Raw genomic sequence first — 14,154 nt, 5'->3', positions numbered from 1 at the left:
CCCCAGGGGGCTGCTCACGGGTCGAAGTCCTATTTTGAACAGACGAACACCGATACTCCTCCTTGGAATTATTAGAATAATTTGATGTTAGTAGTTAGTAATCACACATTTGTGCGTCTTTTCGTACAGGACGGATGTCCCGTACTAGAGTTGCAGGGGTTAGAAGTCTAATGCGATTTCGTTTCCCTGTTAACTCTTGAAAGGCTAAAATTCAAGCCTAATTACATATTATTTAACCCAGAAGACTGAATGTGATCAAGTACTACAGTCAAGTATGATTCAGGGACTGCAGTGAGATCAGTGACATTAGATATAACTTGAAGTTTGTTCAGGTAACTGGTCACTGATATATAAACACTGAGGCCCATGGAATACATCTTGATTAAATAATAAATGTATCAAATCAGTCATCAGATTTATTGGGGTTTAATTAAGTTAATTGATTCAAAAGATTGAATAGCTCATCATTAAAGTAAAGTATGGTTCTGAGACTGCAGTGGGTTCAGTGACATTGGTCGCAGTGACTTGTAGCTGTTTAGGCTACTGTTCACTGATTTGCCACTGAGGCCTCATGAACTCATCTTCAGCTTTAAATGATGATACTAACATCAACCTCTGTTGGTATTGTCAGCTGTAATCTCCTTAGTATAATGCTACTGGAGAAATATAATCAGCCGACAAATTTAGATTTCTACTAGTATTGTTTATCTACAGCCATAGGTCTCCTCAGGCTTGATACTGGACCTGAGAGTAATTTACCTCCTGCAGAATATAACTTGTTTATGCCCTGATATTTAGTAGGGCTACCGATGAATTGATGGTAATAGTCTGTCCCCACAAGGAGAGCTATTTGGCATTTGATTTGCTCAAATTTACCTGCAGCTGCTTGATAATAGCTTTCCAGGTCAGCATAATCAACTGGTGATTGTTGTGACAAATCTTCACATTTCTTGATCTGTCTTGTTAAGTGGCCTTTAAGACCTGCAAGGGTTCTTCTCATTCGCCCTGCATTATCCATACTGGCTAGTTGGTAAAGCCTTGTGGGGCTTGTACTTGGGCTGCTCATAATACTGAACAAGCTCTAATGGTAGCCTAGGGTAAAATTCTGCACTCACTAGGCAAATCCTACCTCTACTAGAGGTTAGCACTTAAAATTAATACACATTATATATATACAATCATACACACTAATGATTTGAGTGATAAACCAGTGTCATGGAAGTACCTTTAGGTTAGCTCTTCTATATCACCCTAGGATGAAATAGACACTAATTAATCACTCAAAGGTGTAATGATCATAAGTAAATTATTATATATACACAACTCAACTCGAGTTGATAAAAATTACACCCAAAATAGGGTCTGCACCATTCATTAATGGTGCTAGGTTATTCAATATAGTACAACTAGACTATGGTAATAATGGGACTAGTATGAACAATAAATAGTTCAACTAGTCAATGGTAATATCCTACCCTGTTGTGGGTTGGCAATTAGTAAATATTATATTGTGAACACTAGGCAATATATTAAATAATTCTCTAATTTGGTGAAATAATATACACAATTATTGATAATAGCCTCTTAATTAGCCTCTATGAAACTTCTAATATTATCAAGAAGTATTAAATATTATTAGTGACCTCGCGAAATAAACTCCACAAAATTTGTGGATAATCTCGCGAAGACACAGCCACTAATTTGGCTGGCTTCAATATTAGCGCTGTCATTTCACAGAATAACACGCCACCAAATCTGTGGGTGTGCATGAAACCGCTGACTAAGGCTTAACTGAGCTGAGGGAGGCTCCTGAGCTCCCTCGAGGCTACGCTGCCGTCTTTGACTGCTGGCTTTGTATAAATCACACTGCACTAGTATATTTAATGAATCCACTGGTTAACTGGTTCATCCGGTACTAAGATGAACAAATGTGGGTTCAAAGGACCAAATAATCCGGTTCCGAAGGTCCAAACAATGTGGGAACCGACCTGTGAGATTTATATTTATTTAATTTATATAGAATTTATATTTATGTTAATTTATATACTTCGGTAGCAATTTGTATGATGATAATTGGACTGTATTTCTGCAATAATCTCACAAATCGATCCTCTACACATTAGGGGGGGGAGTTTATATTAATTTATATATATGCAGCCAATCAAACTACAGTATTAACTACATATATTGTACATTGAAGAGGTTCCTTATCTTATTGTACAGCAGGCCTTAGTCCACCAGATATAACCAGGATGTAGACACCAAATTATCCTCTTTGAGGTAGCTTCCATCACGCAGTAACTGGTACACAAAGCATGCTTCCTCGTCTTGACCTGTCAAAAGGGCGCTAGCTATGAAGCCAGAATCCTAATATATGACAGCTATATCAGAGAAAACACTGTACAAGGAACTATAAAGACCTAGGCTTAATTACCTTTAGTATGAGGCGATTTCGTGCTCTAACTGGCACACCCTATCTAATGACATTAATGGCCACAAATGATAGATAAATGGGTTTCGGCAGAACACTTATTTTGTATTTGTTGACAGCGTGTTGATAATGGTACACCTTTGGTTTCCATAACACTTCGTCCAAGTAAAATTAACAGGAACCGAATTGCTCCCGTGCGCCTCTGGTCTAAGTACAATAACAATGGCTGACACTCCATACTACTGACGCTACTGGCCGACATTGTCCAGATATGATAGGAGCCGAATTTGCTCCACGCGTCTCGGAGGTGACAACAACAATGGCTGACCAACCCTCCTCACTCACTCTACTGGCCTACATTGTCCAGATGACAGTAAGTGATAGAAGGGTCACATTTACTCTATTATAATTCTGATAATTAAGTTAATTTATACGAGATGTTTTTATGATGGTAAAGTCCAAAGACTAATGTATTTAAGAATAATTCCCACCATAATAGGTGGTGAATTTATAATAGTATGTGGTAATGATATCCCGTTTTCTATAGGTGGGAATTCCACTACAAGTTACATTTTCTATGGGTAACTTGTTTATACAACACAGCAATATTATCTGTCTGTATGATATTATTAAATGGTGTCGGATTCTCCGACATGTATGGTGGTGTAGTGAACCTTGTGGTCATGTATGGTGGTGTGGTGCACCTTGTGGTCATGTATGCTGGCGTGGTGAACCTTGTGGTCATGTATGCTGGCGTGGTGAACCTTGTGGTTATGTATGCTGGTGTGGAGAACCTTGTGGTCATGTATGCTGGTGTGGTGAACCTTGTGGTCATGTATGGTGTGGTAAACCTTGCGGTCATGTATGGTGTGGTGAACCTTGTGATCATGTATGGTGTGGTAAACCTTGTGGTCATGTATGGTGTGGTGAACCTTGTGGTCATGTATGGTGGTGTGGTGAACCTTGTGGTCATGTATGGTGTGGTGTACCTTGTGGTCATGTATGGTGTGGTGAACCTTGTGGTCATGTATGGTGTGGTAAACCTTGTGGTCTTGTATGGTGTGGTGAACCTTGTGGTCATGTATGGTGTGGTGAACCTTGTGGTCATGTATGGTGTGGTAAACCTTGCAGTCATGTATGGTGTGGTGAACCTTGTGATCATGTATGGTGTGGTAAACCTTGTGGTCATGTATGGTGTGGTGAACCTTGTGGTCATGTATGGTGGTGTGGTGAACCTTGTGGTCATGTATGGTGTGGTGTACCTTGTGGTCATGTATGGTGTGGTGAACCTTGTGATCATGTATGGTGGTGTGGTAAACCTTGTGGTAATGTATGGTGTGGTGAACCTTGTGGTCATGTATGGTGTGGTGAACCTTGTGGTCATGTATGGTGGTGTGGTGAACCTTGTGGTCATGTATGGTGGTGTGGTGAACCTTGTGGTCATGTATGCTGGCATGGTGAACCTTGTGGTCATGTATAGTGTGGTGAACCTTGTGGTCATGTATAGTGTGGTGAACCTTGTGGTCATGTATGGTGTGGTGAACCTTGTGGTCATGTATGGTGTGGTGAACCTTGTGGTCATGTATGGTGGTGTAGTGAACCTTGTGGTCATGTATGCTGGTGTGGTGAACCTTGTGGTCATGTATGCTGGTGTGGTGACCCTTGTGGTCATGTATGCTGATGTGGTGAACCATGTGGTTATGTATGCTGGTGTGGTGAACCTTGTGGTCATGTATGCTGGTGTGGTGAACCTTGTGGTCATGTATGGTGGTGTGGTGAACCTTGTGGTCATGTATGGTGGTGTGGTGAACCTTGTGGTCATGTATGGTGGTGTGGTGAACCTTGTGGTCATGTATGGTGTGGTGAACCTTGTGGTTACGTATTTTGGGAACCGACCTGTGAGATTTATTTTTATTTAATTTATATAGAATTTATATTTACGTTAATTTATATACTTCGGTAGCAATTTGTATGATGATAAGTGGACTGTATTTCTGCAATAATCTCACAAATCGATCCTCTACACATTAGGGGGGGTTTATATTAATTTATATATATGCAGCCAATCAAACTATAGTATTAACTACATATATTGTACATTGAAGAGGTTCCTTATCTTATTGTACAGCAGGCCTTAGTCCACCAGATATAACTAGGATGTAGACACCAAATTATCCTCTTTGAGGTAGCTTCCATCACCCAGTAACTGGTACACAAAGCATGCTTCCTCGTCTTGACCTGTCAAAAGGGCGCTAGCTATGAAGCCAGAATCCTAATATATGACAGCTATATCAGAGAAAACACTGGACAAGGAACCATAAAGACCTAGGCTTCATTACCTTTATTATGAGGCGATTTCGTGCTCTAACTGGTCACCCTATCTAATGACATTAATGGCCACAAATGATAGATAAATGGGTTTCGGCAGAACATTTATTTTGTATTTGTTGACAGCGTGTTGATAATGGTACATCTTTGGTTTCCATAACACTTCGTCCAAGTAAAATTAACAGGAACCGAATTGCTCCCGTGCGCCTCTGGTCTAAGTAAAATAACAATGGCTGACACTCCATACTACTGACGCTACTGGCCGACATTGTCCAGATATGATAGGAGCCGAATTTGCTCCACGCGTCTCGGAGGTGACAACAACAATGGCAGACCACCCCTCCTCACTCACTCTACTGGCCTACATTGTCCAGATGACAGTAAGTGATAGAAGGGTCACATTTACTCTATTTTAATTCTGATAATTAAGTTAATTTATACGAGATGTTTTTATGATGGTAAAGTCCAAAGACTAATGTATTTAAGAATAATTCCCACCATAATAGGTGGTGAATTTATAATAGTATGTGGTAATGATATCCCGTTTTCTATAGGTGGGAATTCCACTACAAGTTACATTTTCTATGGGTAACTTGTTTATACAACACAGCAATATTATCTGTCTGTATGATATTATTAAATGGTGTCGGATTCTCCGACATGTATGGTGGTGTAGTGAACCTTGTGGTCATGTATGGTGGTGTGGTGCACCTTGTGGTCATGTATGCTGGCGTGGTGAACCTTGTGGTCATGTATGCTGGCGTGGTGAACCTTGTGGTTATGTATGCTGGTGTGGTGAACCTTGTGGTCATGTATGCTGGTGTGGTGAACCTTGTGGTCATGTATGGTGTGGTAAACCTTGCGGTCATGTATGGTGTGGTGAACCTTGTGATCATGTATGGTGTGGTAAACCTTGTGGTCATGTATGGTGTGGTGAACCTTGTGGTCATGTATGGTGGTGTGGTGAACCTTGTGGTCATGTATGGTGTGGTGTACCTTGTGGTCATGTATGGTGTGGTGAACCTTGTGGTCATGTATGGTGTGGTAAACCTTGTGGTCTTGTATGGTGTGGTGAACCTTGTGGTCATGTATGGTGTGGTGAACCTTGTGGTCATGTATGGTGTGGTAAACCTTGCAGTCATGTATGGTGTGGTGAACCTTGTGATCATGTATGGTGTGGTAAACATTGTGGTCATGTATGGTGTGGTGAACCTTGTGGTCATGTATGGTGGTGTGGTGAACCTTGTGGTCATGTATGGTGTGGTGTACCTTGTGGTCATGTATGGTGTGGTGAACCTTGTGATCATGTATGGTGGTGTGGTAAACCTTGTGGTAATGTATGGTGTGGTGAACCTTGTGGTCATGTATGGTGTGGTGAACCTTGTGGTCATGTATGGTGGTGTGGTGAACCTTGTGGTCATGTATGGTGGTGTGGTGAACCTTGTTGTCATGCTTGGTGTGGTGAACCTTGTGGTCATGTATGCTGGTGTGGTGAACCTTGTGGTCATGTATGCTGGTGTGGTGAACCTTGTGGTCATGTATGCTGGTGTGGTGAACCTTGTGGTCATATATGGTGTGGTGAACCTTGTGGTCATGTATGGTGTGGTGAACCTTGTGGTCATGTATGGTGGTGTGGTGAACCTTGTGGTCATGTATGCTGGTGTGGTGAACCATGTGGTCATGTATGCTGGTGTGGTGAACCTTTTGGTCATGTATGGTGGTGTGGTGAACCTTGTGGTCATGTATGGTGTGGTAAACCTTGTGGTCATGTATGGTGTGGTGAACCTTGTGGGCATGCTTGGTGTGGTGAACCTTGTGGTCATGTATGCTGGTGTGGTGAACCTTGTGGTCATGTATGGTGTGGTGTACCTTGTGGTCATGTATGGTGGTGTGGTAAACCTTGTGGTCATGTATGGTGTGGTGAACCTTGTGGTCATGTATGCTGGTGTGGTGAACTTTGTGGTCATGTATGGTGTGGTGTACCTTGTGGTCATGTATGGTGGTGTGGTAAACCTTGTGGTCATGTATGGTGTGGTGAACCTTGTGGTCATGTATGATGGTGTGGTGAACCTTGTGGTCATGTATGGTGTGGTGTACCTTGTGGTCATGTATGCTGGTGTGGTAAACCTTGTGGTCATGTATGGCGTTGTGAACCTTGTGGTCATGTATGGTGGTGTGGTGAACCTTGTGGTCATGTATGGTGTGGTGTACCTTGTGGTCATGTATGGTGTGGTGAACCTTGTGATCATGTATGGTGGTGTGGTAAACCTTGTGATCATGTATGGTGTGGTAAACCTTGTGGTCATGTATGGTGTGGTAAACCTTGTGGTCATGTATGGTCTGGTAAACCTTGTGGTCATGTATGGCGTGGTGAACCTTGTGGTCGTGAACGCTTGCGTAGTGGCTGTAGTTCTTACAACGCCAAGGTAGAGGTAGACATGTGGTTATAATCGTTTGTAGTGTGGATCTTCAACATCACTCACAGAGAACACCATTAGTGTGTACAATATGTAACACACTTGACACTACTGTGGAGACTATGTATCTGTGGCCGACGTCTTCAGATGAGTAAAGAGACACGTTTGTCCCATGAGACTTACTCATTACTTAATACAAACATTGTTAACTTCCACAAGTAAATTCTAAACAGCATCACACTCAGCTGCCCAGCAAGAAGCAGCATAAGATGCTCACAGCATAACCTCTCCTGCGTATCCCGATCTTCAAGAAATATTCCCACAGTCAGTGATTCCATCTTTTTCAAAAGAAAACGATCTTAACATTCGAGGGGAGACTTAAACTTTGAGGACGTCGGTGCCTGTCACCATCAACTTGACATGTTTTTCCTCAATAAAAAAAAAGTTTGTTTTAGAAGGGTGAACGATTGGCCCAAGAAATGAACATTTTAGACGCTAGCGGATCTCCCACCTACTTGATATGGTATTGATTGTTTATATTCTATTATTCCTTGATTAATGAAATACTATTACTATACTATACTTGCCCGAAACGCATTGCGTAATAGTGGCTTTAGGCATTGTATGTACTAGCTCTATCTATATATCAATCCATTAATGTAACATCACTTGTATGTATATACCTTACCTGAATAAACATCTGAATCTGAATCTATTAATCTTTTGTTGAACTTTAAAACAAATACTTTTATGAAATAACAAAAATTAAGACTACCACAAACCTCTTTTTGGTAGACGATGATAACCTGAGGATGTCTGAAGTGCCACCAGCTCTAAACTCCCTCTTTAACCGAGCGCTTTTTGCTGTTTGCTTTAACAAAAGCTTAACGCTCGCTGGTTGATAAAAAACTGTAGGCTGAAGAGCTGTTGAGAAAAGTTTGTCTTTAATCACGTATCACATCACACCAGGACACACTGTGAATGTGGCCAAGTGTCACACACAGGACAAGGCCTTGTGGTCACTCAATGGTCAGTACCTCCGGGACACCATGAACACTGTTCACAACAGATAATATCAATACATCCTGGTAAAACCAAAAGCAAGACGCTTCACCCACACAAGAACTGTTAACAGTACACTACTCACAACTACACTGGCGTCAACGGTAACACGAGAACTGTTAACAGTACACTACTCACAACTACACTGGCGTCAACGGTGACACGAGAACTGTTAACAGTACACTACTCACAACTACACTGGCGTCAACGGTAACACGAGAACTGTTAACGGTACACTACTGACAACTACACTGGCGTCAACGGTGACACGAGAACTGTTAACAGTACACTACTCACAACTACACTGGCGTCAACAGTAACACCAGATAAGAGACACAAGTCACCGCTACGCTTATCTATATCAAGGCGGACGGAACGTTGAGCGACAAAAAGCGACACCAGTGACAAAAATATGGGTTCCTTTCTAGATTATCTTCCACACTAATGAGACAACTCTCTGGTATCTGCTATGTTACTGGTGATATTTATCACACACTACCGGTCTGTGTGCACTCTGTGCTCCCTCTGTGTTACTGGTGATATCTATCACACTCTACTGGGCCAGCTGTGTGCACTCTGTGCTCCCTCTGTGTTACTGGTGATATTTATCACACACTACTGGGCCAGCTGTGTGCACTCTGTGCTCCCGCTGTGTTACTGGTGATATCTATCACACACTACTGGGCCAGCTGTGTGCACTCTGTGCTCCCGCTGTGTTACTGGTGATATCTATCACACACTACTGGGCCAGCTGTGTGCACTCTGTGCTCCCTCTGTGTTACTGCATCCTGCTCTGGCTATAACTGTTACGAACCCGGATCCAGCGTCCGAGCAAGGAGCAGTAACAACTACGCCATCTGTGGATTAGCACCCGAAACCCCCGCCAAACGAACGACGACACCGGATGAGGACGGCGAATATCGGCCACAAGGGCCAGTTTCCAGTCCTGCGCAGCTCACAACACAGCCGCTCCTGACCTCTGGTGAGGTGGTGCTCCGACGACAGCGCCATCTATGGACTGGATACGTCAGGTGTTTGTGCCCGAGCCCGTAAGTGTGGTGTATTAGTGTCCCGGTTATTGATGACGTGTCTGCTTACAGAGTCGACCTGGGACCACTGTGTTGAAGGTTGAGTCAGTCTACCCGAGGCAGCCAGTCTCCATACTGTGAAGTTTGCTGCAGCTGTTGTGACGTCGTCCCCCCGGAAGAACACTGTGGTGTGTTAGCCTGCCAGTGGAGTGGCAGTGAAAGGATTTACCCGGGACCGACTGTTGGAGACGATAATCCACTGGGGTATTGAGGACAGGAGGGTGATTGGTGATATCACACGAGACTCCTGTCTAGGGCGTACCCCTTATATCGTTCGTGGAGTGGCCGTACCAGCCTTGGTGGCTCAGTACCTGCCAGCAGACCAGCTGGACGTGTGGTTGACGGCCTCCACGACGGTGCCCCCAGTGGACCTGCGTTTTGGCTGACCTGTGGCCCGGGTAGGCTCGGCATTCTCAGAGGACACGTCTTGAGGCCACGAAGAAAGCACCGCGGACTCAGCACCTAGCTTCTTGATCCAGAGTCTTCAGCAGAAGACTAGATTGTGCATGATCCCCTTGTAAAGTGTTAATACCCCTCCCCCTTGTGTACTCTTTTATTCTATATATTTAATCGGTGATGGTGAACATTATAATATTAAGTTCTTAACTTTCTTTCCCTACTCCCATTTAAGTTACTTGCGTCACGGAGCTCATCCCTTGATAGCCACTACTGGCTTGGGAACGGATACATATATCTTCCTCTAACAACAATCAGAGTGAGAACCCCGTTGCGTCCCGAGAGGGCCGTAACATAATTGGCATCCCCAGCGGGATCCGTCCCCTTGTTAAGTATGTTTGACAGGGGTGGTGAAGTGGCGTAATCCCTGTATATAATTCCCCCTGTGTGACGATTGTGACGTTATACGTCCTGTGCGGTGCTCAGAGTGACTAAGTGCGATATTGTGCAGTGCGGTGCTCGCTGTGATTAAGCGATTAAGTGCAATATTGACTAGTGCGGTGCTCAGTGATTCAGTGCAATATTGTAGAGCGAAGTGTTCGCTTGGACTCAGTGCAATATTGTAGAGAGAAGTGTTCGCTTGGATTCAGTGCAATATTGGGTAGTGCGGTGCCCGAAGTGATTACGTGCAATATTGGCAAGTGCAGTGTTTGGTGCGATAAAGTGCAATATTGGCGTAGAACAGTGTTCGGTGTGTTAAGTGCTAACGTGTAAGCAGTGTGTTAAGTGCTAAGTGTTCCATCTGTGACAATGGCAGACAAAGCTACCATCGATGATCTGGACGAGGTTCAGGCTTTTCTGAACAGAGAGGATTGTCTTGCCAGATTAAAATATTTGAGCAAACCAGAGCTTGTACTAGTGAGCGCCTACCTGGAGATCAAGATCCGTGCCAGTGATTCCCGTGTGGAGATCTTGTCCAAGGTACACCGGCACCTGAAGGCAGAAGAGAAACAGGAAGGCTAGACTCCTAGTACAAAGGAAAGTGCAGACATAGCTTCCACGGAAAAGGAAGATAGGGGCAGTGACGTTGACAGTGATGCAGGTGAGCTTAATATCAGCTTCCTAACAGTCAAGATGCGTGCCCTGGAAATTAATCGGGAAATTGAATGGAAGAAGTTAGAAATGGAACGAGAATTAAAAGATAAAGAAATGGAGATGAAAGAAAAAGAATTGGCGATGAGGCGTTTAGAATTAGAAAGAGAAGAGAAACGAGAGAGACAAGATAAAGAATTAGAGATGAGACGTTTAGAATTAGAAGAAAGGAAAGCAGAGAGAGAAAGAGAAGAGAAACGAGAGAGAGAAGAACGAGAAAGAGAAGAGAAACGAGAACGAGAAGAACGAGACAGAAAAAGAAGAGAGAGAAAGAGAAGAGAAACGAGAAAGAGAAGAGCGAGAAAGAGAAGAGAGACGAGAGAGGGAAGAACGAGAAAGAGAGAGAGAAGAACGAGACAGGCAAGAACGACAGGACAAAGAGGAAAGAGAGAGACAACATGAACTAGAAGTTTTGCGATTAGGTGGTGGTCGGAGGCAAACAACGGACACCAGTAGCTTCGATCCGGTACGCAACATCAAAATGGTCCCCAAATTCCATGAGAAGGAAGTGTCAAAATTCTTTGCAGCCTTCGAGAAAGTCGCTGCCTCTTTGGAGTGGCCAAGGGAGAATTGGGCCATCATGATACAGTCAGTTTTGACTGGGAAGGCCCAAATCGCCTACTCTACGTTATCCCTTGACGACTCCAGCGATTATGACAAGGTGAAGAAAGTGGTGCTCATGGCGTACCAATTGGTACCTGAGGCATATAGGCAAAAGTTCAGAAACCTGAAGAAGACCTCAGAGCACATTTTCACAGAGTTCGCCACGATCAAGGAGCGACTTTTTCAAGAATGGTGTGCCTCTCGGAAGGTGGAGACCAAGGAAGACCTCGAACAGCTGATTCTGCTCGAGGACTTCAAGGATTGTTTGTCTGGAGACCTCAAGATATACTTAAAAGAGCAGCAGGTGGAGACCTTGAGTGCAGCAGCCACCATGGCTGAAGAGTATATCCTGACTCATAGGCCGTCTGCTAAGTACGTCCCGAGGAATTACCAGCGCCGGTTTGACAGACCTCACGACGAAGAAGAAAGACCCGTCCCACAAAGTGCTAAGAAGACGCCCCCAAGTAGCCCCCGAAGAACAAGTCCTAGTAGTCCGAAACACCGGAGTCCAAGGAGGAATATGGTGTGCTGGACTTGTGGGCAGAAAGGGCACATAGCTGCTAGGTGCCGAGGCAGAAGAGGTGGCAGCGCGCGAAGGGAGGTGATGTTGATGAGCTGTGTTACATCACCAGTAGGAAACCAGTCTACGACGACGCAGGAAGGACCAAGTTTGTTGGCCCCTCACACTTCAACCGGGTATGTAACGAGTGATCATACTGGTAGATCAATAGTAGTGCTCAGAGATAGTGGAGCAGCCCAGTCCCTGATCGTGAAGAGCTCGTTACCCGAGGGAGTAAGTGTGGATGGGAGACCAGAGGTTATCCTGGTTGGGTTTCCGAGAACGCAATATATCGCCCCCTTAGTGCCAGTACATCTTGACTCGCCTGATTTCAGCGGCACATGTACGTTGGCAGTAGTCGATACCCTCCCTGTGGCTGGGATTGACGTGGTACTAGCCAACGACTTGGTGACCGATTGGAGCACCAATCATCCCAAGGTTGCAGACGAGTCTACCAGAACAGCACGGTCTGAGGTAACAGGCAATGGTAATGTCCAGGTAAAGACAGACCCGGATTTGAACATATTTAATTTGTCCTCTCACCCGCAGATCGACGATATTCTAGCAGTGTCTCCTGATTCTCTCGACAAGGAACATGAAGTTAAGAAGGCAGAGGTACCTGAGCAAGAAGAGAGGCCTTGTGTGCGGGCACCCACGGATACCAACGAGTCTGGAGCGAAGGCGGATGTGTGCTTGCGGTATGGCAAGTTACAGCATGTAGTGAACCAGCCAGAGATTCCCCAGGCGTCAGAGGTATGTGAGGTGTGTTCAAAAGGTCTAGTGCCCTCTTCGGTCCAAGCCAGGCTTGTGGATGTTGCCGGCTATGGACATAACAAGCTCAGGAAACTTATCCCTCAACTTACCAAATGTTTCCTATCGGTATTTTGTTTGAATCTCGTATGTGTTCTCGTTTGTGCTCTCAGTGAGAACCGGTGGACGGCCCGACGAATGATGGCTCCCATGAACATCGCGAAGAGGTCCCAGGGATTGGAGATTTGTACTGCAGGTGTTGCAGTTGAAGAAGGGACCTGGAAGGTGATGGTTGATACAGGAGGTACGACATGTGATAATATGAGTGACTGTTTCCGACAGGTTGACACCCCACGCGTGATTGCTGAGCCTCAACACAGCGTTATGCGGAACGTTGGTCGACCTGACGGTGGCAGAGCGAATGCCATCTGCGACGTACGAACAGCCCCGTTGGGACTAGGTGTGGACCTAGTAGAGTATGCTGTAAGTATTGTTTTACCCGCTGTCGCTATCACTCTGAATTATCAGACCCCTGTATTCCAGGTTCCTGTCTCCCTGAAGGACCATCGGACCGGCACCAGAAATGCCGTCTGTGGTCAGCCATCATCGGTGCCACGACATAAGGAAGTGTCGAGTCACCCCAGATCGTGTCTACACCGATCCTTACTCGAGAGGTGTGAGGTTATGCTCCGGATTAACATCTCGGTGGAGACGGTGAAGATGTGGAAGATTACACCAGGCAGGACCTTGCCTTCAATTTTAAAGTTCCCGTTGTGCCGGAATTGCCCAGTAGGACAGTTCTGTAGACGAGACAGCCTCACCATTCCAGATTATAATGCATGTGTGTCCATTTGGAGTTGTGTCGTCGTACTAATTTGGTTTGTGTTTCTTTTTATAGAACCCCAAACCAAATTCTTTTTGGTGGGGAGGTGTTACGAACCCGGATCCAGCGTCCGAGCAAGGAGCAGTAACAACTACGCCATCTGTGGATTAGCACCCGAAACCCCCGCCAAACGAACGACGACACCGGATGAGGACGGCGAATATCGGCCACAAGGGCCAGTTTCCAGTCCTGTGCAGCTCACAACACAGCCGCTCCTGACCTCTGGTGAGGTGGTGCTCCGACGACAGCGCCATCTATGGACTGGATACGTCAGGTGTTTGTGCCCGAGCCCGTAAGTGTGGTGTATTAGTGTCCCGGTTATTGATGACGTGTCTGCTTACAGAGTCGACCTGGGACCACTGTGTTGAAGGTTGAGTCAGTCTACCCGAGGCAGCCAGTCTCCATACTGTGAAGTTTGCTGCAGCTGTTGTGACGTCGTCCCCCCGGAAGAACACTGTGGTGTGTTAGCCTGCCAGTGGAGTGGC

This window comes from Procambarus clarkii, chromosome 83 (assembly GCF_040958095.1).
Source record: "Procambarus clarkii isolate CNS0578487 chromosome 83, FALCON_Pclarkii_2.0, whole genome shotgun sequence".
In the NCBI taxonomy this organism is placed as follows: domain Eukaryota; kingdom Metazoa; phylum Arthropoda; class Malacostraca; order Decapoda; family Cambaridae; genus Procambarus; species Procambarus clarkii.
The sequence above is the reverse complement of the archived record's forward strand: the minus strand, read 5'-3'. Positions refer to the sequence as shown.